Genomic DNA, 26,833 nt, shown 5'->3' with positions numbered 1-26,833 from the left:
TAGACCTACATAACGGTAAATGGCGAACAGACTTTTTTATGCTTATATGCCGTATTTAATCAAGTAATGGATGTCATTGCATAATGGACGGAGCTCAGTTTCCACTTAAAATTTTGGAAAAATCAATGGCTTGGCTCTTATTTAGCAATAGTTGGTGTGTTTACAGAATGGATAGGAATAAGTCAAAATAAACACGGCAAGTCTGTAATTGACGGATCTAGAAGGCAGTGACTGATGATGTTGGCGAGTAATTCTCTTGATCAAGTTTTGCTATATAATAGAGGTTCGTAATCGTTACATTAGTGTACGAGTGATCAGAAGTAAATATTTGGATCATCTTCTCCATTCTTGTAAATAAGATACCTGACATATAATAAAATTCTTCCGGGCTGTTATGCCGTGGTCCACTCCTCTCGCTTCTCCCAGACGTTTCGACTACTGCTGCGGTAGTCATCTTCTGTGGCGTCGTGTAGATACGCTCTTCTGTATCCCGTTGGCGACTGCAAAAGTTGTTTGCGAAGCAGCTGTATTTATATGTAAGTGTGTGGCCTCCAATTGGTTCGCGCTGTGCAAACCGACATCTGATTGACTATCTGAAAGCACGACCTCCGATTGGGTCGCGCCGAGCAGCTTGACGTTTGGTTGGCTATCTAAGCACGCGACCTCTGATTGGTTCGCGCCGGGCATGGATTCTGACTGGGTCGCTCCGAGAAGTCTGTCGTCTGATTGGATCTCGGAGTGCACGACCTCCGATTGGGTCGTGCCGAGCAATGGAACCTCTGGTTGGTTGACTGTAATGTCCCTGATCTTAGTAAACTTCGGCCGTACGTTATATAAAGGGGTGTACCAGGCCTTGCTGAGTTTCATTCCTTCCTCCTTTCTATTAAAGTTATCCGGATGTTTATGTATTTCGATTGCTTCCCTGTAGAGACGGGCGTGAAAGTGGGATGTTGTGGCCAGTATGTCAGTATCCTCGTAACGGATCTGATATACTGACATACTGGCCACAACATCCCACTTTCACGCCCGTCTCTACAGGGAAGCAATCGAAATACATAAACATCCGGATAACTTTAATAGAAAGGAGGAAGGAATGAAACTCAGCAAGGCCTGGTACACCCCTTTATATAACGTACGGCCGAAGTTTACTAAGATCAGGGACATTACAGTCAACCAACCAGAGGTTCCATTGCTCGGCACGACCCAATCGGAGGTCGTGCACTCCGAGATCCAATCAGACGACAGACTTCTCGGAGCGACCCAGTCAGAATCCATGCCCGGCGCGAACCAATCAGAGGTCGCGTGCTTAGATAGCCAACCAAACGTCAAGCTGCTCGGCGCGACCCAATCGGAGGTCGTGCTTTCAGATAGTCAATCAGATGTCGGTTTGCACAGCGCGAACCAATTGGAGGCCACACACTTACATATAAATACAGCTGCTTCGCAAACAACTTTTGCAGTCGCCAACGAGATACAGGAGAGCGTATCTACACGACGCCACAGAAGATGACTACCGCAGCAGTAGTCGAAACGTCTGGGAGAAGCGAGAGGAGTGGACCACGGCATAACAGCCCGGAAGAATTTTATTATATTGACACCGGCCGTGAAAGCCTTCATACTTTAAAGATACCTGACGTTATATCCATGGTCTCTGTGAGAAGTGAAAAACAATACAGATAACCTAAAACCCTTTGTTGACCCACTCATAATGGCAACCCCTGCTGATAGAGGTCGGCATCAATCGAATTCAATGAATGAAGAAATCAATGATATTTTTTTCTCAACAGACACCAAGTAAGCTAACAATATCGTAAATAACCCTCCACATCCTAACAATGCATCAGGTAATCAAATTACAACCGTCACAACTAGGCCTAGTAACGAACGTAATTCAAGGTTAAGCTATTCTGCTGCAATACAATTGTATCCCTCCATAAAACAAGCTATTGTAATAGAATCTCATGATGGGATCAGTATCAAGGATTATGTGCTGCTAGCTATTGGGAAACTTACAACCCCTAGCAACATTCGGTTTGTTTCACATACGATATAGATGTTGATTCCCATAGGGAAGAAATGCTGGCAACCAGGAATGAGTTAGTTGGAAAATTTGTAATGTCCAACAACGGACCATTTATACTGGTATTGTTTAACATATATCGAACAGAAGGATATGCATCTTTCTCTCTAGTAAGAAAACTGTTGAAGATCTCATACTGACAAACCCTAAGATCTCAATAACAATGTTTCACTGGAAATACAACACCTTCTAACAAAAAACAAGCATATTATATTATCCAACATCTGTCCTGTGATCCCAAACTATGTTATCGAAGAGGAATTGTTAAAACTCGGTGTGGAAATCATGTCTAGGATTACCCCAATTAGAGCAGGTTTGTCAATTCCAGGATTCTCTCACACATTTTAAGCTTTCGAAGACAAATGTACATTCAAAATAAAGACTTTGATAAATCTACTGGATTTACCTATCATCAAACTCACTCACTCACTTTTTTTTTTTTTTTTTTTGCCATATCAAAGGACATCTGGTCAAAGATTGTCCTAATAACGTTTCACTTCCGAAAGATGAATCCTCTTCCAATCATATTCCTCAGCTCCAAAAGAATTCACAAAAGTCAGAGATCGAAAACCCCAAAACTGTCATCAGTACTTCTAGCTCCCTCCCAAAAGATATTCAAGAAGCCACTTCACTGACTAATCCTAACTTAGCACTTAGCCAAGTCTGCAATGCTCCTCCCTTCTCTGGAATTCAAATTGAGATAGAAATTGCTGTGCCTATGGAAACACACTCCACCCACACAACAGTGAATTTTCCTGGATGTAAAAGGCCAATTTCACTAGCTAGTAGTGAAACAATTAATTAAAATTCTCCTGATAGCAACAAATTCACACTGGCCTCTCCTGAACAAATCGAAAACCGTAAGACAAAGCACACTTCCAAGAAACCAAAGACAGACACGCAAAAATCAACAATAAGTGATATCACTCCTGCCAGTAAAAAAAAGTTCTAGAAGCCGACCCATCACTATTCCTCCTCAGCCACCTCCAGCTCCAATCCTTCTTCGAAAATACAGTTGGTGCGATGGACATATCAGCAATTACTTCAAACTACACACAAGACATAGAAGGTCTTGCTGAAGTCCTACAAAAACTTTATCCTTACTAAACTACTGAAATTCGCCATTCAAAGTGAAGACCCAACGCATATCAATAAAACACCAGAGTATTCCAGTGACGACAATTCCTTCCCAGTATAATAATGGAGATAAATCTCATTCTGCTTTTGATCATTATTATGACAACATTACTCCAATGGAATCTTAACAGTTATGGATGACAGTTAGAATATCTACACCACCTAATAAATAAACACCAACCATCCGTTATCTGTCTCCAGGAAAAAAAGACTGCTGCCAATCGAAGACTCTACAGTGTCTACCACAAAAATAGAACAAATGTGAATCATACGAGTGGAGGAGGAACTACTTATATCAAAAACAATATCTATGCCAAATAAATTACTGCTAACACTAATTTGGGAGCTGTAGAAATTTCAGTCCATCTACCACCTTCTCTATGTATCTGCAATGTTTATATTCCAATATTCCAAACAGTTGTTTGTTTCAAGGTGACGATCTACAAAACCTTATCCACCAACTACCTAAACCATTCATCCTAATGGGTTACTTCAACAGCCACAACACGTTATGGGGTAGTCATAGTTCTGATGCAAGCGGAAAAGAGATAGAAAAGATACTTGATGAATCTGATTTAATTCTAATGCACTCTACTGCTCCAACTCCCTTTGACATAGCCCATGGCACTTGTAGTAGTATAGACCTAATCATCTGCACGCCGCACATACCAACCTTCTTCAACTGGACTGTTTATTCAACACAAGGAAATAGTGACCACATCCCAATACTAATCAATAATGAAAATTCTTCTGTCAACTCCTCATTTATTAAAAACCCTAAATGGAACTTAAATTGGATGAAATTTAGGAAGACACTCACTAATCACTTAAATGACTTACCCCTCCAAATGATTTCCCTACTAAGCACAAATACCACTGTTCAAGATTTCACAGAAGTTCTCGTTAAATCTGCGGAAATGAGTGTTCCAAAAGTAACCTCAAATTCCTTTAAGAAAACAGCAGCTTGGTGGAACGACACTTGTAAGGAGGCTATTAAGAATAAAAATCATGCTTTCTACCTCTACAAAAGAAAAGCCACACCTTAAAATAAAGCTCAATTTCAGAAATGTAGAGTAATCACCCAAAAAGAAATAAAACTCAGCAAAAAGAATTCGTGGCTATCATTTGTCTCCTTGCTAAGTTCCCAAACCCCACAAAAGGAAATGTGGAATAAACTTCCAAGAATAAATGGCAAATATAATCACTTCTACATTACTTCCCTCAGAAACTCGGTTGATGGAACCTTCATAAACGAACCTCAAAACATCGCTGATAAATTAGCTGACCAATTTACCAAGATCTCTAGTGACAACAATACAAAGAAATCCAGTGAATCCATTGATCTAAGGAAAGCCATCTCTGACCCCAACTAATATTTATAATTTCCAACACAGTTTCATACTCTCTATCTTTAGATTTCAAGCCGCCCTCACCGATAACATTTGCAATGCACTGTCCACAAAACCAGTCTTCATTTGCATTAATTTTTTCCTCCCTAGGCCTGTTTCTGCACTTAAAATGCCACCAATGATCGCACAAATCACACAGGATGCCGTTTTAAACTATTTTATGACATTTACCGCACTTAACATCAAGTTTTACACTTATTTTCTCAGGAGTAGACATAACCATGTTCACATTACCGGACGCCATCTTGGAGAATAATCTAAACGATGCTTTCCAACTACAGGAAATAATTATTGAACTTGACAAATGTGGCAAATCTAGTCCTGGCCCAGATACACTTCCCTTATGAATTTCTAAAACAGCTCCCACTAAATGCAATAAATAATCTTCTGGCCATTCTCAACCACATATGGAGTCCTACGACTTATGATCAATGGCCCAATGCCACTGTAGATCCAATACCCAAATCAAGGAAAGATAACTCAATTGCAGAAAATTATCATCCTATTGCTTTAACTAATGCCATGTATAAACTCATGGAGAAAATAGTCAACAAAAGATTATGCTGGTATCTCTAGCACATACATTTCTTCAGTAATGTGCAAAACGGGTTCCATAAAGCACACACTGCAACGGACACCGTGATAAGTCTGGAATCTGAAATACAGAAAGCGTTCCTGAATAACCAACACCTAACAGCAGTCAGTTTAGATATTAATAAGGCATATGACATGGTATGGAAAGATTATCTAATCAAAGTATTAATGACACATAATGTATCTGGAAATATCCTAGGTATGTTTTGTTTATAATTTTCTCCAAATGCGTGAAGTTAGAGTAAATGGAATTCTGTCAAAGGAAGTAGTAATTAATAATGGAGTCCCACAAGGATCAGTTAACACTGTTTCTCGTAGCAATTAATGGTACAGTCTCCAACATCCATTCACCAGTTACGTGTTGCTTTTTTGCTGACGATTTGATAATCTTCTGCCCATGGAAAACATTAAGAGACTCAACTCCTATTACAAGAATTAATTGTAAATATTCAAAAGTGGACTAAAACCACAGGGTTCAAATTTTCTAAAATTAAAACCAAATGTATTCTCTTCTCTAAAAATAAACATACCATCCTCAACCCTGAATTATATATGGAAGACCAGAAAATTGAATCAGTTAAAACTATTAAAATTCTAGGACTTCTATTCGATAACAAGCAAACCTGGACCCCATACCCTAAAAATCTTAACCTCTTAACTGGGCATGACGTGTATATTCGTACGCTGATGTTACAGGGTAATGGGCACGAAGAATATATATGTACTCATCTTTTACTGCGAATATCTCCTGGGTATGACGAGCTACTTTGCCGCATCATGTATTGTCGTCTTAATTGATGTTTTTCCCGCACGATGGAAGCAAATACCACATGCCATGCTTCTTGAAGCTTATTTGTTTTCATTTTACAACTGTGCAGTGCTACTTGTTCGCAGTAGGCCAAATATGGCAGCATCTAGTTTCAAGCATAAGTTCGAAACGCTCGAAGAAGACGAGATGAGTGGTTTGATACAGATGAAGGTGAGTCTGATAGTGAAAGTGGTTAAGAGATAGGAATGAAGAACAAGACGAACAACATGACGAATCGGATGAAGGCGAAGACATATTTCAACCTTTACTGTGGTGTGGTGTTTCACGCCAGAAATTCGTATTTTCTGATGCTACTGGTGAAAATGTGGACTTCGACAAGTACTTAAAATCTCACCTATTTTCAAGCAGACATAAAGGGAAACTAACTGGATCACAACCCCAACCCTTTAACATCAGAACATACAATCTTCTCAAAGAACTAAACCTCAGCCTTCCACCTATTTTACTTCCATACAACTCCTTAGATACCCCTCCATGGAAAGCTCATGTGCCTCCAATCAACTGGGAATTGAACAACAATCTTAAAGCTCAATCTGTCACAGCGAAATCCCAACAGTTATTTCATGAAATTCGCAATAGATACTCATCATATAGAGCAATTTATAATGATGGATCAAAATTCAATGAGAGAAATGGTTCTGCGGTGAAATATAAAGACTACAGTATGCTATACAGATTACCAGATCTTTTCACAGTTTTTACATGTGAACTGTATGCTCCTAAACAGGTCATGATTCACATTTCAAAAGCAAGCTAAATAACTCATTCATAATATTCTCTGATTCCAAACGTGCATTAATTTCAATATACCATCTCGCAGAGGAATACCAGGCAACAAATCAGCTGATCAAGCAACAAAAGAGGTTACTGGTATTCCAATCAACAACCGTCAAATTGCCATGCCACATTCTGATATCATCGTTTCGGCCGCTATTAGCTGAGGGCAACTAGTGGCGCCACTAGTTGCCAGAGGATTTAAATAGCGAGTGATCAGTGGTGCAACTTGTGAATATCTGTGCAATTCACATTGGGGAATAATCACTAGAGAGAGAGAATGGTGTCCTATGATGAACTTCTCTTTTCTCTTCTATTACAAATGAAAAGCCAAAGGGTTAGGAAAATGAGAAAGCATCCTATGTATGTTTCTCAACTGACTAAAGGATTATATTATACATTGTTTAATGATCTAACTGCGGGTTGCAGTAAATTTTCCATTTGTCTTCGCATGTCGAAATTGTCATTTTATTAATTGATTGGCTACATAAAATAACATATAATAGGAAACGAGACATGACTAAACAAGAGTTTTCCAGCAGAAAAAAACTGGTCCCCACACTGAGGCATGTCGTTACTTTGTTTTTCATAATAAACAATCAAAGACTGACAGACTTCAGAAAACTGAAAGGAGGATTGGAAGAACCTGCATCAACAAAAATTACCAGAAAGATGGACAGTGGCGGATAATACCTAACAAAGTCGTGTACAAAGAGCTAGAACCCATTACAGATACTATGCGAAAGAGGAGACTGGGATTCTTTGGACATATCATGAGGATGCAGGATTCGAGGCTTCTGAAACAACTAGTACAACACAATCTCGTCTCAAAAAATACCACAACAGGATGTAAATGGATCAGAGAAGTAAGAGAGGATCTGAAGGAAATAGGTCTTACAACAGAAAACACCACCTGTGCGTCGTGATAATGAAATGATGATGAAGATGAGACACAAACCCAGTCCCCGTGCCAGCAAAATTAACCAATTATGGTTAAAATTCTCGATTCTGCTGAGAATCAAACTTGCGACATCTGTGGCCAAAGGCCAGCAGCACACTAACCATTTAGCCATGGAGTCGGACATACATTCGTTATTGACGGTGACATAGTAGTCGCGCGCTAACTAATTCTTCCTAACAAAATATATTTAAAATAAGTCCAATTAGAAAAACATGAATGTCAGTTAATATAAAATTATTTCTGTACTAGTAATAATAGTAACTAGTAGTAAATAAGGTAAGCAAAAACCAAGCAACTTATGTTTATTGTACAACTTTAATTAATGTTAAGTATTCTCTCTTATGAAATACTGAAAAAAACCTTATGTCAATAAGATTTAAGATATTTCTCAATAAAACTTCAGGTCTACAAAAAGTTAAATGCTCTTCAGATAACTCAATTCATATGAGCTATAATTCACTAATATAGCAAGACAAAGAAACAATGGTACAAATTTAAATGATACAGAATTTTTATAAATATTACACATTTCTACATTCAATAGTACAAGTAGTATAAAAAATACCTAGAACAATGTTCTCGCCAGGGGTTTTTCTTCGAATTCTGGAATGAAGTTCTTTCAAATACTCTTCCAAGAATTCAGTGTTTTTACTCTGCGTTAAGTTTCAATGCTGGAATATCAAATGGCCAGTTTTCTTTCAACCTCAAAAACTTAATTCTTCAGTATTTATTCGACTTTTTCTTTCTTTTTTATAATCTGCTTTACGTCGCATCAGCACAGATAGGGCTTATGGCAACGATGGTAGAGGAAAAAGCTAGGCGTGGGAAGGAAGCGACATGGCCTTAAGGTACAACCCCAGCATTTGCCTGGTGTGAAAATGGGGAAACCATGGAAAACCATCTTCAGGGCTGTCAACAGTGGGGTCGAACCCACTATCTCACGAACGTAAACGGATAGTTATGTGATCCAAACCGCACAGCCACTTGCTCGATCAGTATTCGACTTTCAAATAGTTTTGTCATCTCCTTCATTTGTTGTTTATTAGATATTTCCATGTTCATTAAAAGACCTATCACTTTATGGCAATGCACACGTACAAGTAAAACATTCACTACCACCAACAAGCTAATGAAATTTGTGGGTGCTTAAGTGATGTTCCGTACGTACGCGCAGCTACATCCGGCGACTAGTTGTGCCACTAGTCGCCCATTGGCTAATAGGTTACATTTAATGCAATGCCCCGTCATGCTGTGAGCAACTTGGAGTTGCCAGAGCAGTTGCAGGCTCGCATGATGGCTAGGAACTATTTGCTCAGTTGCGCCACTAGTCACCCTCGGCTAACAGGCCCCATTTGATCCAATGGTTCGTGACTCGCCAGAGCAACTAGTTGCACCACTATTCGCCCACGGCTGATAGTGGCCTTATATCAAAATCAAACTATACGAAAAATGGAAACTGAACTTGCCTAAAACTTCCACTAGCAACCTCCAAAAAATTAAAATGATATCTAAGAGAATATATCCTCTCCAAAACCTCACCAGACATGAACAAGTCTTAATCTCCCGATTAAGGATAGGACACACAAAGATCACCCACAACTATTTCCTAGGAAAGAAACAACATCCCACCTGCAGTAAATGTAACTGCTCTCTTACTGTCAAGCATATCATCTCACAATGTCAACTGTGTCACCGCTGGCACCAACACTACAACATACCTAAGGAAATGGAAGTGACACTGTCTTCTCCAGCAATGAGTCATCAAGTCATCAATTACCTCAAGCCACTGGCTTGCACTCCAAAATCTATTTACATTATACTTATTTATATTTTCCTTATATTTTTTAAAATTACAATATTATTATTATTATTATTATTATTATTATTATTCTTATGCCTTTGCTGGCAGGACCTAGTGTTTACACTGCACTAAGTCTTCTGGTATAGGCTAGAGCAATTTTGTTACTTTCATAGATCTGTCTCTGTCTTATCCTTGGCTTTGACAAAATGAAAGTGACTGAGGTATGAGCGATGCTAGTAATGCCATTCCTTACGCAGCCAGTCCCTGCTATGAATGGTGTGAAATTGTTGTTCATAGGTTCGGTTGGTCCATGCACTTCAGTAGGCCTGGCAGACTGATATGTAATAGCAACTTCTGGCTCGGTGAGGAAAGCAACGGGAAACTACCTCACTCCCCATTTCCCTAGTACGCCTCTTCAGTGATGCCTAGGCTATTTAAGACAGCTCATGGCAGAACTGTTGAGGATCCAACCAGCCTTCGCGTTGATGACTAAACATACATACATATTACTATTATTCTGTAATCATATGTAAGTCGCAATAAGACCTTGGAGTTAAAGCGACTATAAACAACCCTAATAAAAAAAAAAAAAAAAAAAAAAAAAAAAAAAAAAAAAAAAAAAAAAAAAAAAAAAAAAAAACAAAGTCTGTAATGTTTGGTTCTTCCAAAACTTACTGCAGAATTTTATTTCAAATTTTAAGTTACGATGAACCATATACTGTCTGCGTTTTATTACACAGCTCATGTTAGTTTTGAACGACAGGTTGTTCATAGACTCGTTTGTAGAGAAGCTATCAATACAGGGTTAGCTGTCGCTGCTGGTTTACTATATTGCTAGTCATGTTAGAGATTACGAAGGTGCTTGTTTTAATAAGTCTGATTTCTCTATTATAAATTCTTCCCTGTGTAAGCCTCCCTAGATTTTTGTTATCGAAATTGGAAAAGAAAACTGTGTCTATTTTAGTTGACAGATGCAAAATTCTAGCCACTTTTGTTGAATCACATCATGAGTTACAGCAAAACAATAATTACTCAACTTAGTAACGAATATACTCTAGCATTTTAGTATTGATGTCTCATATTTACCTTTTGTACCACAAAACAACCGTGCACTTTTATTTGCAGCTTTCTCTCAATAGGGAACATGCATAATTTTCAAAAATTATTTTTTTGAAAAGTACACCATTGAAATAGTATGTAAACGTATTACATTGCCTCGTTTTCTACCATTAAAAAAATATATTTAAAAGTCCCTTTCCAGAAGGCAAATAAAACGGCCTCTGACATAAGCGGCGCGCTGTGACATTACGATCCAGTACCGCATGCAGCTCTACCAGCCATTGTGCATCAGCCGTTACTAAAAGCCGATTGTTTATTATTCGTGATCGCGAATAACTTCAAAATGACAGAAGAAAGGTTCAAAACAGCACAGTCAGACAATCTATCATGTGTAGATGTAATCATTCTTGAAAAATAGTGACTTTTGTGGCCGCAGAAATTCGCGGATAAAAAACAAGTTTGTAAGTGGCATCTTTTATATACGTCATAGTATTAGGATACAACGAACCTGTATAGAAATCACATCACTTTCAACATTTCCTTGTAGACTGATTCCCATATTAAAGAATAACATTACATTTTCGGGCTTTCAGCATTAGTAGAGTAAGAAATCGGATTGCAGCACTAACAAACATATAGGTAGCATTATAGTACTAGTCCGCCTCTGTGGTGTAGTGGTTAATGTGATTAGCTGCCACCCCCCGGAGGCCCGGTTTCGATTCCCAGCTCTGCCATGAAAGGTGAAAACAAATAGTACGAGGGCTGGAACGGGGTCTACTCAGCCTCGGGAGGTCAACTGAGTGGAGGGGTTTCGAATCCCACCTCAGCCATCCTCGAAGTGGTTTCTTGTATTTTCCCCACTTCTCCTCCAGGCACCTAAGGCCACGGCCGTTACCGTCCCTCTTCCTTGTCTATCCCTTCCGATCTTCCCATCCTCCATCAAGGCTCCTGATGAGCATAGCAGGTGAGGGCGCCTGGGTGAGGTAATGGCCCTCCTCACCAGTTGTATCATCATACCCAAAGTCTCACGCTCCAGGACACTGCCCTTGAAGCGGTAGAGGTGAAATCCCTCGCTGAATACGAGGGAAAAACCAAACCTGAAGGATAAACTGATTAAGAAAGAAAGAAAGAAGGAAAGAAAGAAAGATCATAGTACTATAGGTCTATAATCTATCATTCCCGAAAAAATATATATTTATGGTTGGGGCAACTGGCCTACCCACTTCCGGGGCCCATGAAAGAGAAACATTAAATATCTTGGTGGAGGGAAAAAGTTAAACATGATGAAGATAAAGATAAATATGACTTCATCTAGTTTTCACAAGTCGGGCTGAGTGGTTCAGACAGTTGAGGTGCTGGCCTTCTGACCCCAACTTCGCAGGTTCGATTCTGGTTCAGTCCAGTGGTAGTTGAAAGTGCTCATCGTATGTCAGCCTCGTGTCGGTAGATTTACTGGCACGTAAAAGAACTCCTGCAGGACTAAATTCCTGCACATCAGCGTCTCCGAAAACCGTAGAAGTAGTTAGTGGGCGTAAAGCCAATAACATTAATTACATTTGGCTCTTAACAAGCTGGGCATATCACGCAAGAAAAGTGTCTTGGTAACATTTTAGTCGCTCAATACAGGAATGTCTTTGGGTACTGTGACTTTTTCTTTCTTTTTTTTTTTTTTCTATTTGGTTTACATCGCACCGTCACAGATAGGTCTTATGGCGACGATGGGACAGGAATGGCCTAGGAATGGGAAGGAAGCGGCCGTAAGGTACAGCCCCAGCATTTGCCTGGCGTGAAAATGGGAAACCACGGAAAACCATCTTCAGGGCTGCCGACAGTGGGGTTCGAATCCACTATCTCCCGAATGCGAGCTCACAGCTGCGGGCTCCTAATCGCACGACCAACTCGCCCGGTACTTTTATCCTTCGGTTTTATTGACTTGGCTTGTATAACCTAAAACTTAGGCTAAGTTGGATAATATTTTAAACACCAACATCACTATTTTCACCTGTGTGCAATTATGTTATTTATTTCACTAATATTATGATAATTATTATAATTGAGCATTGTTAAGTTATAAGACCCCATCAGACAAGCATTGGTTTTGTGTAGAGATATACATTTGTTAAATTCACGTTGCTTTCTTTCATGACGTACACGCCTATTTTTTGTTATATAATAGAGTATTTAGCTATAGCCTACGTTTCTTTACAAATGTCAGCTCTTCAATAAAGACATAAATAACTGTCGCATGCCAAGATAAATTGGTATAATTAGAGCTGTCAGTATGGTTCATCTAGGTTAGGTTTGGAGAATACTTTAATAATCAGCATTAATAAATGCACTGTTTATTACTTTCATATTCCAAGATGTAAATGAAGCATTTAATTAAAGCATCATACATTAAAATTCAAAGTGTTATCACTAGAACTCTGCCTGCTGTCATTTCTTGATGGATGCAGTACTTTTGCATCCATCTCTTGGCACAGGCCAGAGTAAAGTGTAGCTTCCACCGAAGTCCCAGTCAACATCCATGGCTGTGACAATATGGAAGTTGCTGGGGTATGGGTAGTGCTGAGTAATGACATTCAGAGCATGACTAGTGCATCTGAGTGTTATGAAAGGTGCTGCTCATAGTGTCAGTCGTGCTGCAATAGTACTTTCTGACTTAGTGAGGAAAGCAATGGCAAACTACCTCACTCCTCATCTTGCCTAGTACGCCTCATTTTGGTGCTGCCATTGGTTTTTGGGGTTTCCTTATAACCGCATAACCTTTTGGTGGTGCTATTTAAGGATCCAACCAGCCTCTGGGCTGATGACCTAACAGACAGACAGACAGACAGACAGACAGACAGACAGACAGACAGACAGACAGACAGACAGACAGACAGACAGACCACTAGAACAGCTGACGTGGAAAGTGATTGAAAATTCAAACAAATTCAACGTACGTTAAAATGATCTTTAATAAAATAAACTAGACTTTTCCGATATATCATCAGCATTTCTCCGGCTCGCCAAAATCCACTTCTCCCTAGTTTTGGCGTCTTTGGAACATTTATAAACAATTTGTTTGAGATGGTACGCGATATACACCATTTATAAGTTTTCTGCCTCACTGTCTGGGCAGGATTCATTTTAAATCTAAAATATACCACTCAGATTATTATCCAATGTATAGACTTCGAATTAACTATACCAAACACTAACATCAAGTAGAAATACGCAAAGTGTATCCTGTTTCTCACAGCACACTAGGGGTTATTTCGTCTGCTATTTCAGTCAACCTGTACTACGACGTCAGACCCATGAGATCGCGTAGTTGCGTCACATGACATTTTCGTACTTTAATTTAGATTTTTATCATGTTTGGAGTTATTATTTGTACATTCTGATCACATTTTTGAATTCTGCATGAAATTTTGAATCAGATTAGCATTTTTTCAATTAAAACCCTGGATCATGCATGTTCCCTATTGTATCAATATCAGATGATGTTAGGTTGGACATTAAATTTTTGGCTGCTGGCTTCACACCATGCATTTCTGCAAAAGACACACCTTTTAATCTGAAAGGTCCGCTAGAACTATATATCTTGTTTCCCATGTTATTGAGCCTGACACAGCAACAAGTTATGACACAAATTACACGGGTCAGTACCAAAAGGAAGTTATGGCATTCTCGTCACAGACTCGCTAACATTTGAAATATGACTTTGCACTGTTCTTGTACAGCTACAAAGAAGCCTCCGTGGCTCAGGCGGCAGTGCGTCGGCCTCTCACCACTGGGTTCCGTGGTTCAAATCCTGGTCACTCCATGTGAGATTTGTGTTGGACAAAGCGAAGGCGGGACAGGTTTTTCTCCGGGTATTCCGGTTTTCCCTGTCATCTTTCATTCCAGCAACACTCCCCACTATCATTTCATTTCATCTGTAAGTTATTAATTATTGCTCCAGAGGAGTGCGACAGGCCTCAGCAACCGGCACAATTCCTACCCTCGCCGCAAGTTGGGGGCTTTATTCATTCCATCCCTGACCCGGTCACTGACTGGAAAACAGGATGCAAGTTTTGTAGACCAACAAAGTGGCATCCTTGTTCTTCCTTGAGGAATTCTGTTTTGGAGGGGGATTCTTGTATGCAAGCCTTCATGTTTTAAATTTTCCTTGTCCTGAAAAGCTAGGCGTTGGCTCTAATATGCAAGGGGGTATTTTGTATTTTGCAAAATTACTCACAGCGAAAATATCTTCCATTTAGTGCTAGTGAAGTATAATGTGATGCTGGTGAAATAAGGGACCACTTCACATATTTCGACTTCCTGTATTATCATTTTCCGTTCATTATTCAAGTCAGTCATCAAGTAATTTTGCAAAAAAAATGTGTAGAATGGGGATGTTTTAATTTTTTACCCAAAAGTAGTACCAAATGTTGCTGTTTGGTATAATTTTGTAAGAAATAATTTGTTCATACCATTTTTCAGACTTTTTCACCAATTCATACTTTTCTAATGGATAGAATTACACTTTTTTCTCACACAAAAAACATCTCTGAGAATTCATCGATTGTGTACACAAGTAAATGCATAAATATTACTATGCAAATAATTTTACTGATTACACCTTACGTAAGAATAATGCTGCATATAATCTATTTAGAATCAATTCATCTCCACCCTCCAATAAAGTGTAACACTGAAATAAATAAAATATTATAATATTTATTATAGAAATTTATCCATGAACTTACTACGGTGTCATGGCAGGAGGAGAGTTGATACACCAACATGATGCGTCCTAGGTGGCAGATAGAGGGGGTCCTCACCGGTTTACCGGCAGACTTGAGTGAAATACAATAGCTCTCGTGGACTAAACACACTCCACTGTATCATTTTTCATCATATATTTCATTCATCACCTTTCCAGATCACGTCTGGAATTGTAAACACTGACCATGGTCAGACTCTTGATCACTGATCAGACAATCAGGCTACGACCACAGTGCAGGCGGCGAGCGGAGCGTTGCCGCTATCGAAAAGTTGAAGAGTGGGGAGAAGAGAGCGGCCGTGTGGTCCTCTAGCAAGTCAGTCAGCAGCGCGGCGTCTCCCCTGCACGTAGTGATTAGATGATAGCAGTTTCAATTTTCTCGTTCGTCTCTGCTTTTATAAATGTTTTATCTAAACTGAAGAATTCGACGTAGGACTAGGAGAGACTTTCGTGATCGTCCAGTAAATAAATTACGTGAAATGCATGGGGAATTTCATCATTTATATGGAGAACTGAATTGATTTCCTGCTAAGATGTTTCAAATAAACTTCTATGTCCATTCAAACTTTTGACTTCTTTCTAAAACTTAAGGCGCGACTGCAGAAGCAAGTCACCAACTTCCAGAGACCCATAAAAGTCAGATGTAATGACGAACACAAGTTTTCATATCGGCAATATATGACAAAGGATAATAATATTAATTAAACAATAATAATAGGGCGTAAAATAATAATAATAATAATAATAATAATAATAATAATAATAATAATAATAATATGTTGTATTAAATACAATATTGTTTATGTCCATAACCGTGATTGATTTTTAACTGAATTTATCTCGTATATTTAAGATCGTTTCAATCTCTTTCCAGGCTTCCCTTGTCACTAATAGGTTTTCGAAATTCTTCTCTCTGTCATTCCATAGGAAAGTTCAGGTTTAAACTTCAGAAATTAGCACTTTCATCTCCTCCCTTATTAATTCACTAACAGTCATTGCGAGCGGCGCAGCTGAAATCTCAAACAGGAGTGAGCGGCTAGCGGCATGCAGCGTTGTCCTTGAGCCAACTTCCCCTCCAAAATGACGCGCCGCTGGCACTAAGGCCACATGCATTTGCTAACGCAGGTTTGAGTCTCATCTTTGCCGCCACACAACGCAACGCTCCGCTCGCCGCCTGCACTGTGGCTGAAGCCTCAACCTAGTATGGGAAGTCTTCTATTGAACAAATCCACCGGTTTGGACAGCTATTATATAATCATCCATGCAGAGACACCATTCAGATAGGGTGGGATGTCAGAAGATCAAGGTGAGTGGGAGTGCCTAGAGACTTAATAAACAATCATGCAGACAAACCAAACTAAGAATGTACTAAGTTCAACAAGCCAGGGAAGTTCTTGTTTTAGGTAACATTAAATATCAATTCATTCATGAAGGTTGGTAAGTTAAAGCTTTTAATTGATATTTTGGATCAACACAAAACTGTGATCAGAGCTTTTCCAAGAATTACGTAATACTGATCAGAACCCAACTGAATCAGGTGGGTATCGTCTCTATAAAGGATCTCCAGGTGAGAGAGTTATGAGAAATGTTCCTCAATTTGGAGTTGGTTTCTTGGCACACAATAGAATTCTAGATTCCATTATTGATTTTTCCTCAAATTCCTCACAAGTAGCATTGTTAACGATTAGAGTGGAAAACGAGATATACACATTAATGTTCATGCACCAACAAAAGAAAAAAATAGAACTGACAAGGAGGGAACGGATCAATTTAGGGATGAACTTGACCAATTGGTTACGAATATACCTGATACTAATATTAAAATTTTACGTGGAGATTTCAATGCAAAGATTGGACATAAGAGGAGATTTCGTGTAGTGGTGGGGCAAGAGCCAGCATATAAATTGACAAACAAGAATGGTGAATGGTTAATTGAATTTTGTATTAACCACAGACTAATTTTGGAGACAACAAGGTTTAAAAGAAAACTGTACTAATTAATGATTTGGAAATGTCCTAATGTTAAGTTAGGTGAGCCTCAGATACAGGGTAGCGCACGATAAGTCACCCGATCGAATTTTGATCCTACAAGTATACTATGGGGGCAATAGCTTTCAAATTGTGCGCTCAACTTCATGCAGTTCATGGAAATTACTCCAGATGTCGTTACAAATTCATCACTTCCGTTTTGAGTCCGCCATTTCAGTTTGCCGCGATGGCGGACAAAGGACAGTTGACCGTTGCACAAAAGACGAAGACTGTGTTACTGTTCGCGGCGACGAACAGTGTTACATTGACACAGAGAAGGTTTCGTGCTCATTTCAGCACACGGTGGGCTCCCAGCCCACAGACAATATGCAGATTACATCACAAATTTGCAGGTACTGGATCTGTTTTGGAGTGTATGTGGCTACATGCACGTACCATACGTTTGCCGCAAAACATTGAAGCAGTTCGAGAGGCTCGACTCGTAGTCCGAGTAAATCAACAAGAAGAGCCAGTGCCGAGTTGGGAATTTCACGCCGATCTGTACAAAGAATTATTCAATCTGAGCTTCGCTTGTATCCATACAAGATGACTGTGGCACATAAGCTTACTGTGAGAGATAAGGAGCGGAGACTACAGTTTGCAAGGTGGGCAATCGAGCAAGACCAAGAAGCAGTGCTATACAACACATGATTTTCGGACGAAACTTATTTTTACGTCAGCGGTGTTGTGAACAAACAGAACGTTAGATTTTGGGCATGTGAACTTACGTGAATAATCCAGGTGAAAGACACCTACAGGGAGAAAGCATGCGTGTGGTTCACAATGTCAACCCATCGAATCATCGGTCCGTTTTTCTTTGATGCTACTGCAACCAGTGAACGCTATTTAGACATGCTGCGAAACCAGTTCTTTCCTCAACTCATGGCCACAGGTCTTCCACTGCAGAAACAATGGTTAATGCAGGATGGAGCACGCCCCCATACTGCCAACGTTGTGCTTGATTTCCTACACGAAAGCCTTGGCCGTAGGGTATTGTCAAACAGATTTCCAGAACGTTATGAAGGAGGAGAAATGTGCCCGCCTCACAGCCCGGACATTAACCCATGTGACTTCTTCCTTTGGGGGTTCCTTAAAGAGAAGGTGTACCAATGAAAACCCAAAAATGCAGTGCAACTTAGGGCCATCATAGTGGAGTGATGTCGTGCCATTCCAGAAGATTTGTGTTGGAGAGTCGCCACAAACACACGTGTACGACTTGAATAAATTGTAAAACAAAACGGCAGTCATAATGAACATGTGATTCATTAGGTTGTATTTCCAAGCTGTATTCTTTACTTCTACATCAATAAATTACAAATCTTGTCAACAACAAACGTGTTATTCATGAAACAAATCAGGTGACTTATCATGCACCACCCTCTTGATCATGTAGCCGTGGATCATAAATTTCATAACCAAATTTATAATGTAAAGGTTCTTTGTGGTTTCGACGTTGATTCAGATCATTACATCTCAAAGATTAAAACCAAATTAACTCCTAAAAGGAAAAATAAACCGCAAAAATTCATTAGGAAAAGAATGTATGATCCTAGTTCAGTCATTAATAATCCAGTATACTTTGAGAAACCCATAACACTTTTAAGTGACAGCTTGAGGACCACTGTTAACAAATTAAAAGCCTTAACAGAAGAAGTTGCTTCAATTAAAAAACAAAAAAAACATGCATGGTGGCATAAAGCTTAGTTGAATGACCAGAAACAAAAAACAAAGTTCTAGGTAAGAATTAATCAATGCTAGACAAGTAACGGCCAAGAAAATCAAGAGGGTTAAAAGGAACCACCACAAGGAACCATTAAAAGCTTTCAATCACCATAAAACAAGCGACTATTGGAGGATGTTTAAACAATACCAAACAAATTATACTCGCCCTACTTTTCCAATGAAGGATACGAATGGAAAGGTGGCCCACAATGATAATGACAATGCAATAATCTTGGCTGAATACTTCAGAACGCTACTTAATAGTGATGAACCTGAAGATTATTTTGAATTAGATCTGTATCCCAGAAAAAAAAACACCTCTGGAAAAGATCATACCACCGGATTATGATGAAGTGTGTGTAGCTATTGATTCACTTAATAATTTTAATTTTTTTTGCTAGTTGCTTTACGTCGCACCGACAGAGATACGTCTTATGGCGACGATGGGACAAGACAGGCCTAGGAATGGGAAGGAAGCGGCTGTGGACTAAATTAAGGTACAGCCCCAGCATTTGCCTGGTGTGAAAATGGGAAACCACGGAAAAGCATCTTCAGGGCTGCCGATAGTGAGGTTCGAACCCACTATCTCCTGGATGCGAGCTCATAGCTGTGCGCTCCTAACAATAATTTTAAAGCGGCGGGAGAGAATCAACTAGTAGCGGAACTTTGGAAGAATGCAATGTAGTAATTATACACCCTTTACACAAAAAAGGTGATTGATCGGATTCTAGTAATTATCGAGGAATTTCTTTGCTGTATATCACTTATAAGATTTTCTCTTAAGATTTTATATTCCAGAATTAATGAACATGATAGTGAATTTGGTGAAGGTCAGGGTGGTTTTCGTCCAGGACAAGGAATGCCTTCCCAGAACTTACGAGCAACACACATCAAGCTGACTGACCTGTTATTATCCGCTTAATGTTTAGCTTATCACTCTCCTTTGTACACTAGGGCTACTATAGCAACTGTCCATTCATTTGGTATAGCTCCTATCAAATTATCAGTCTCAAATGGATTATAAAACATGAAAGGATTAGGAGCAAAGATTTAGTGATCACTTTCGTTGATTTTCAAAAAGCTTATGATAGTATACTTCGTGAATCATTATTGCATATCCTTATTGAATTTGGTTTACATCGGAAACTTGACTACCGTACTAAGGTCACTCTTAGAAATACAAAATCTAGAGTTTGAAATTCATACTGGTCTTCGACAGGGAGATGGATTATCCCTGTTTAATTGTGTGCTGGACTGTTAAGATTGGAAGAAATATTCAAATTAATTGCCTCGCATTTGCTGATGATCTAGCATTATTATCAAATAGTACTGAAGAAGCTAAATTTCAAGTAGAGGAATTAGAACGATGAGCAGCGAAGGATGGGTTGAAAATTTATTTTGAGAAAACAGAAATGATGCCATCTTTTCAAGTTGACACTTCCCACAAAATAAAGGTTGTATGTAGACAGATTTAAATACCTTGGTTAGATTATAACTTGGAACGCTAACGAAAAAACATCCATAGATAGTACATTCATACATATCCCACGTCGTTCCACCTTAACCCTTTGTTGCCTGAATAGTGAAAAATAATAAGTATACTTGATTTTTTCACCTTATTCTAATGGAATATGTTCAAATAGTAAATGCTAATACTTTCAAATCAAAATTTTAATTTTTGGTATGTTTTTGGGGCCTGGTACTTTTAAGTACCGTCAGGCATATAGGAGGCTTCATATTTGGGTAGATAAGAATGTTCACATTTTGGAATTATATCACATTTATTGTCTCAAAATATTAGTAGAACATGTTTTTCATACCTAAAAGTATTACAAAAATGTAAAAGCAAAATTTAAAGCAAATATGTGTAATAAGAGTGAAGTTTCCTAATATTATTGTTCATATGTAGAACATCTTGAATACATCCTATACAGCTGACACATTATGATACTCTGCACAGCAGTTTCTTTTCATTGCAGCAAAGAAAAACACTACATGTAACTTAGTAAACTTTGAATGCGGTCTTGACTGCACCTTCTTTCCCGAACACACCGCACATTGACCACGTTTTTTTTTACAATAACAACAAAATAATTTCCACGATTACTTAGTCTGACATCACTGGGCACAGAATATTCTGTTTCCCTCCTTTTTGGTAGACAAGTTTGCTCTGGTGACTTTGGTGACCTCATATCACGTGAAAGTTTTCCTGGAGGAGGAATTTCTTTCTGGTTCATCAGTCCTAGGGCCACATTACGCCGGAATGCCATTAGAGGGACTTTTTCATGCAGATTACAGTATATGATGTAGGCACTGACAAATGCTATCTCAATCATTCCCCAAAATAATCTATGCCACCATTTTTGGATCGACGGTCTAAACCATATACAGTACACCTCGAAGTCTGTCAGCATGGTCCACTCCACCCATGTGTGCATTGTAGTCTTGCACAACAACCGGGCAATCAACAGTAACATTACTTCCATCCTTCTGTTTCCTAGAAACAGTTGTGGCTTCTGTTCCATGGAAATTAGATGCTAAGCACACACCTTTACTGTATTTCCATAGAAAAACACCGATGCCCATCGAAGGAAAGCGTTACTTTCGGTTTTGGATATGACTGACATGAGACCCTCCATATGGCCCGACGGTACTTCTAAGTACCTCGCCATTTACTAGCTATATATCCACACCAATTGCAAATTTCATTAATTTGGGTATTTTATTGCATTGTAGAAGCATACTTACATGTACTAAGATCACTTGCAGGTCGAATGTAACAATAGGAGCTAAGAAATAATCAATCAAAATGTCATTTGTTTACAATGGTAACACTATGACTACACTCCTAAGAACAAAACGATCTCCTGCGTTTTTCATCAATATCAACCTCAAAAATGAAATATCTCTGTTTCAAGAATTAGGTACTTGAAAGTACCATGAGGAAAATACAAGGGTAGGATTTACTGAATAATTCCAAAGCCATGAAATATGACATGGTACAGGCAACAAAGGGTTAAGCGATGGGTCGGCGAATGAGGCTTCTCCACAAATTCCGGTCTCTGAACTTCTCTCCTTCTTCAATGCTTCCCAAAGTATGTCCTTGCTGATCCATGTCAATCTTCACCATGTCCTTGTACCTGAGTCTTGGTCGCCCTCTTGGTCTTTTGTCTTCAAGTTTTAGATCATACATTTGTTTCAGTAATCTGTTTTTTCCCCATACGTCGCTTATGTCTTACAACTTAAGCCTGCTTGTGGATTTCCTTATTACGGACTCTGTCCTTCCGTGTTTTACCGATCATGCTACGGAAAAATCTCATTTCTGCTGCCTAGATTCTACTAACATTGTTATTTCTCATGGTCCATGTTTCACAACCATAGGTCAGAATTGGTACGTAATAGGTTTCATATTACGTTAGTAAAATTCAAAAATTGAGACGAGCACAATAAATTACCTGGCCTAGTTACAAGAAACAGTCTCTTTTAATTAATGCTAAATTTTGACATTATTACTCTGTTAAGCCAGAAGCAACATATGCAAGTGAAACATTATTTAAACTGAATACCCAATCAACAACAGGCAAACTGCAGAAAGCTGATGGAAGAATTCTTCAGAGAATTATTAATAAAAAACACCAGATTGATGGCCAATGAAGACTTTTGCCAAATTCAGTACTTTACAAGGAAAGTGAATTAATCATTGACACGATGTGAAAACGGAGGATTGCATTCTTTGGACACGTATACAGCTTACCGAATACTTGACTCCTGAAACAACTTTTTGATTTCTTTTGGAATAGCATTTAAAAAAAAAAAAAAAAAAAAAAAAAAAACCCACATGATTCAATGAAATACAAATGGATTTAGATGAACTGAAAATTACTAAAGATCAAATTGAAAATAGAGAAGAGAAACAGATTCTAAATAACAAGTTCACAAGACTATCACTAAAAATATCACAGCGTAAGCAAGATCATCCAAAATGAAGAAGGAAAGAAGGAATGTTTTTTCAAGTGTTAAAAGCTGAACTTATTCGAAGACTTTGCTGTACAAGGCTTGATTTTTGAGGTCCAATGTGGAAAGAAAGAAAGAAAGAAAGAAAGAAAGAAAGAAAGAAAGAAAGAAAGAAAGAAAGAAATAGAAATTGATATAGTTTATAATAAGTCTTCATAAAGCTTGTGGGCATGTTGTGATGTTAGAAGAAATAACTTGTGAGATCATGATTAAACCATCACTATTAAGTTAACTGGTAGTCAAAACGAGGCGGTAATCCAGATTAGCGATGCCCAAATAAAACTTTAGAGAGTAACTTGAAATACTTATCCATTTATTTAATGCCGAAATGATCCTTAGGTGGGGAAAATGAAAAGAACAAAAATGAGTATGATAGGAAAAATGTACCCAATATCTGTTAGGTTTTTCTTAAAATTTCTGTGGCACCCAATATGGACATCTGTTGGGTTTTCCTCCATTTATTATTATTATTATTATTATTATTATTATTATTATTATTATTATTATTACAAGTTGCTTTACGTCGCACCAACACAGATAGGTCTTATGGCGACGATGGGACAGGAAAGGGCTAGGAGTGGGAAGGAAGCGGCCGACATTGGGGTTCGAACTCATTATGTCTCGAATACTGGACGGCAGCTATCGAGCTCGGTTTCCTCCGTTTGAGGTTCTCTTTGACGCAATAGTGAATACATCCCTCCCAGATAGCTGGGAAAAAGGTCAGGAAAATAGAAGAATCTAAATATATCTGAAACATGAAACACATAACTGATAACAAATATGTCAAAAAATGGAAATGATTATAAATTTTTAGGCCCATAACCATCCAGATTTATAAGTATTTTAATACTTATAATATTAAGACAATAATCTATTTTTCACGTTTCCTATTTTCTGACTTTGTACGACAGTAATAAAATGCCGAGGAAAAACTTTTTAGAATAAGTAACTTGGTCTGGAATGAAAATATTTTAATAATAGTGCAAAAATTTATTAAGAACATTGAAAAATGAAAACCTACAACCTGTTTTCCAGTCTTTGACCGGGACAGGGATGTAATGAATGAAACATATATAGGCTGTTCTTACAATGGGGTCGCCACTCCCAAGGTGATTTATTAATGACTGATAAATGATATGAAATGATAATGGAGAGTGTTGCTGGAATGAAAGATGACAGGGGAAAACCGGAGTACCCGGAGAAAAACCTGTCCTGCCTCCTCTTTGTCCAGCACAAATCTCACATGGAATGACTGGGATTTGAACCAAGCTATCCAGCGGTGAGAGGCCGATGCGCTGCTGTCTGAGCCACGGAGGCTCATTAAGAACACTACCTCATCAAAATTTCCATTTACGTGGTCACTAAATTCGTCAACTATATCCATAGAGAAAAACTGAAAACAGCACAGTTTTTATACGTCTTTCTTTCTTTATTCAAATCAGAAGTACAGTAGAATAATACTACGTTAAGAAACAAACTATATACACAGATATATACAAGTAAAAGGTCTTCAACACTATATGTCATATGGATGTCACACTGATTCGGCCCAAAATTTGGCCACTTCAAGGGCATTTGGATTGGCCAGCACCAAGTCTTCCATTGTGCAGTTTATATTATATTGTTTTATTTTGCAAATGCTTGTTTTCATGACAGTTTTAATGTAATAGGTTTCAAAACCTGAATATGCTACTTAAATTTATAAAATTCATCTTTACTTCGGGGCAGGGGTGGGTAAGAAATCTTGCACTGTGGATACAGCCTTGCCTTCCGTACATTTAAGGAACTGTTAAGAATAAAAGACAATATACAATATAATGCCACAAGAAATTTGAGAAGATTCAATTAAAATTTAGCAAGAATATGCTTTACCACATTAAAGATATAGAAATATGAGTGAAACATCCTTTACTACGCCTATTCCTTGGTTATTCACTAAATACTCGAGTGAGACTAACGTTTTATGTAATGGAAAGGGAGTCGACAGAACATCGGAGAGAAGGCTAGGTAGGAACCCACATTGACATCTCCTTTCTGTTTTCTTCTAAATTACTTCTTACATGGTGATGTGGGGACTGAAAACAAACCAAGATAAAAATAGAACTGATAATATTGTCCTTGTGTGTTTTCAGCTCTGTGCTTACATTACTCCATTTATTAACCCGCCAGTGCACGGGTCACAAATAGTTACATGAGTAAACGGGTTGGGTCTCACAGACCCATCATCATATTTCTTTTTTATAGTATGCTAATATATTTTTATTTTCAGTATTCATTTCCTCCTATTCCGATAACATTATAAACACATTGCTGTCACAAAACCGATGATGATTAAAACTTACTTAACATTTTACAAAGCAATTCTCTAACCACTGCAAATTTACACACAATATTTTACTTGATCACAAAATTCAGAACTTATCAAGTCAAAATTTATGAAATCGTCATAACCTAATATTCACGATCCAGAATGTTCACTGGAACATTCACATTTCAGCTTTACATTCACTGCACACAAATACGGAGAGTTCAAGATACATTAACTTTCTGTACAAACAGCACGAGTAGCGGGTCTTTTCTGACTCTGCAGTATGCACGATGTCCTCTTTTATTTTCTGTATTTTCACGTCCTGCTTCTGCCGTCAACCCAGATATCCTTCTTGCAGTATCGCGAATGCTTTTAGGAAGATATCCTGGGACAGCTCTTTCTCTTATTTGTTCTTCAGTTAGAAGAAACAAGAGTTTCTTCAAAAAAATTATTCTGTTCCTTGCGTCTGGAGAGTTAGGGTTGTCGGCAATGAATATTAAATATGCGTTAAAGCCTGTAATATTCAGCAACACATAGAAGACCAACATTGTTCAACGTCTGGTGTTTCGAGCTGTCCTTTCGTCTACACAACCTACACAACCCTTAGCTGAATTACAGAATGTGACTCTTACAGGCTTCCTCTTTCCTTCTATACGTTCCTCAGTTTTATCATCGCTGTGCATCGATGAGAGGAAAACCACAGTAAATTTCGTCATCTGATAATGGTTCCTCCAATAACGCGGCAACTCATTCCATATCACGTGGATTGCTGACATCGGTTCCTCCAATAACGCGGCAACTCATTCCATATCACGTGGATTGCTGACATCATAAAATTCCTTTTTCTTAGACCTACGAAGAAACGAACTCATCAGCCCAGTTCAACCCATTTTCAGTCTCACCTGTGTTCTTAAAACCCAAGGAACTAAGGTGAAAGACAGCCAGGCTATCTAAACCACAGATTTGGACAAGACGCTAAGATATAATCACCCTATAATCTTCTTTATGTACACGGTTAAAACTGAAAGACAAAAAATGCTTAGGATAAAAAACTTACACGACTGCACGGGTTGGGTCTCACAGGCCCACAGAGCACTTTAACTTACCACTGCTCACGTACTAAAGCAATCACTTACATGTTCGTCTGCAGGAATACTACACCGGTGATAACAGGAAGGTAGCAGAAGCCGGAAGTATGCAGCTATCACCGTCTATCAGAAAATGTTGGAAGTACCAGCGCATGGGTCTCACAGACCCAACCCGTGCATTGGCGGGTTAAATGTTGAACATTAATTTATTGGAACCACCTATTCAATACTGGTTAAGTCTTTATGACTATAACAATGTCATTACATTAGCTTTGA

The 26,833-nt window shown here is 38.5% G+C and overlaps 1 protein-coding gene across 5 annotated transcripts in view; it reads right to left on the bottom strand.

Annotated features, from left to right (window-relative positions):
- The window catches only part of Smr (Smrter), a 657,953-nt gene that overhangs the window by 37,532 nt on the left and 593,588 nt on the right, over nt 1-26,833 (bottom strand). The gene's annotated exons all lie outside the window — the stretch shown is intronic.

The sequence above is a fragment of the Anabrus simplex genome, chromosome X (assembly GCF_040414725.1).
Source record: "Anabrus simplex isolate iqAnaSimp1 chromosome X, ASM4041472v1, whole genome shotgun sequence".
In the NCBI taxonomy this organism is placed as follows: Eukaryota; Metazoa; Arthropoda; class Insecta; order Orthoptera; family Tettigoniidae; genus Anabrus; species Anabrus simplex.
This window is presented reverse-complemented; position numbering and strand designations above follow the sequence as displayed.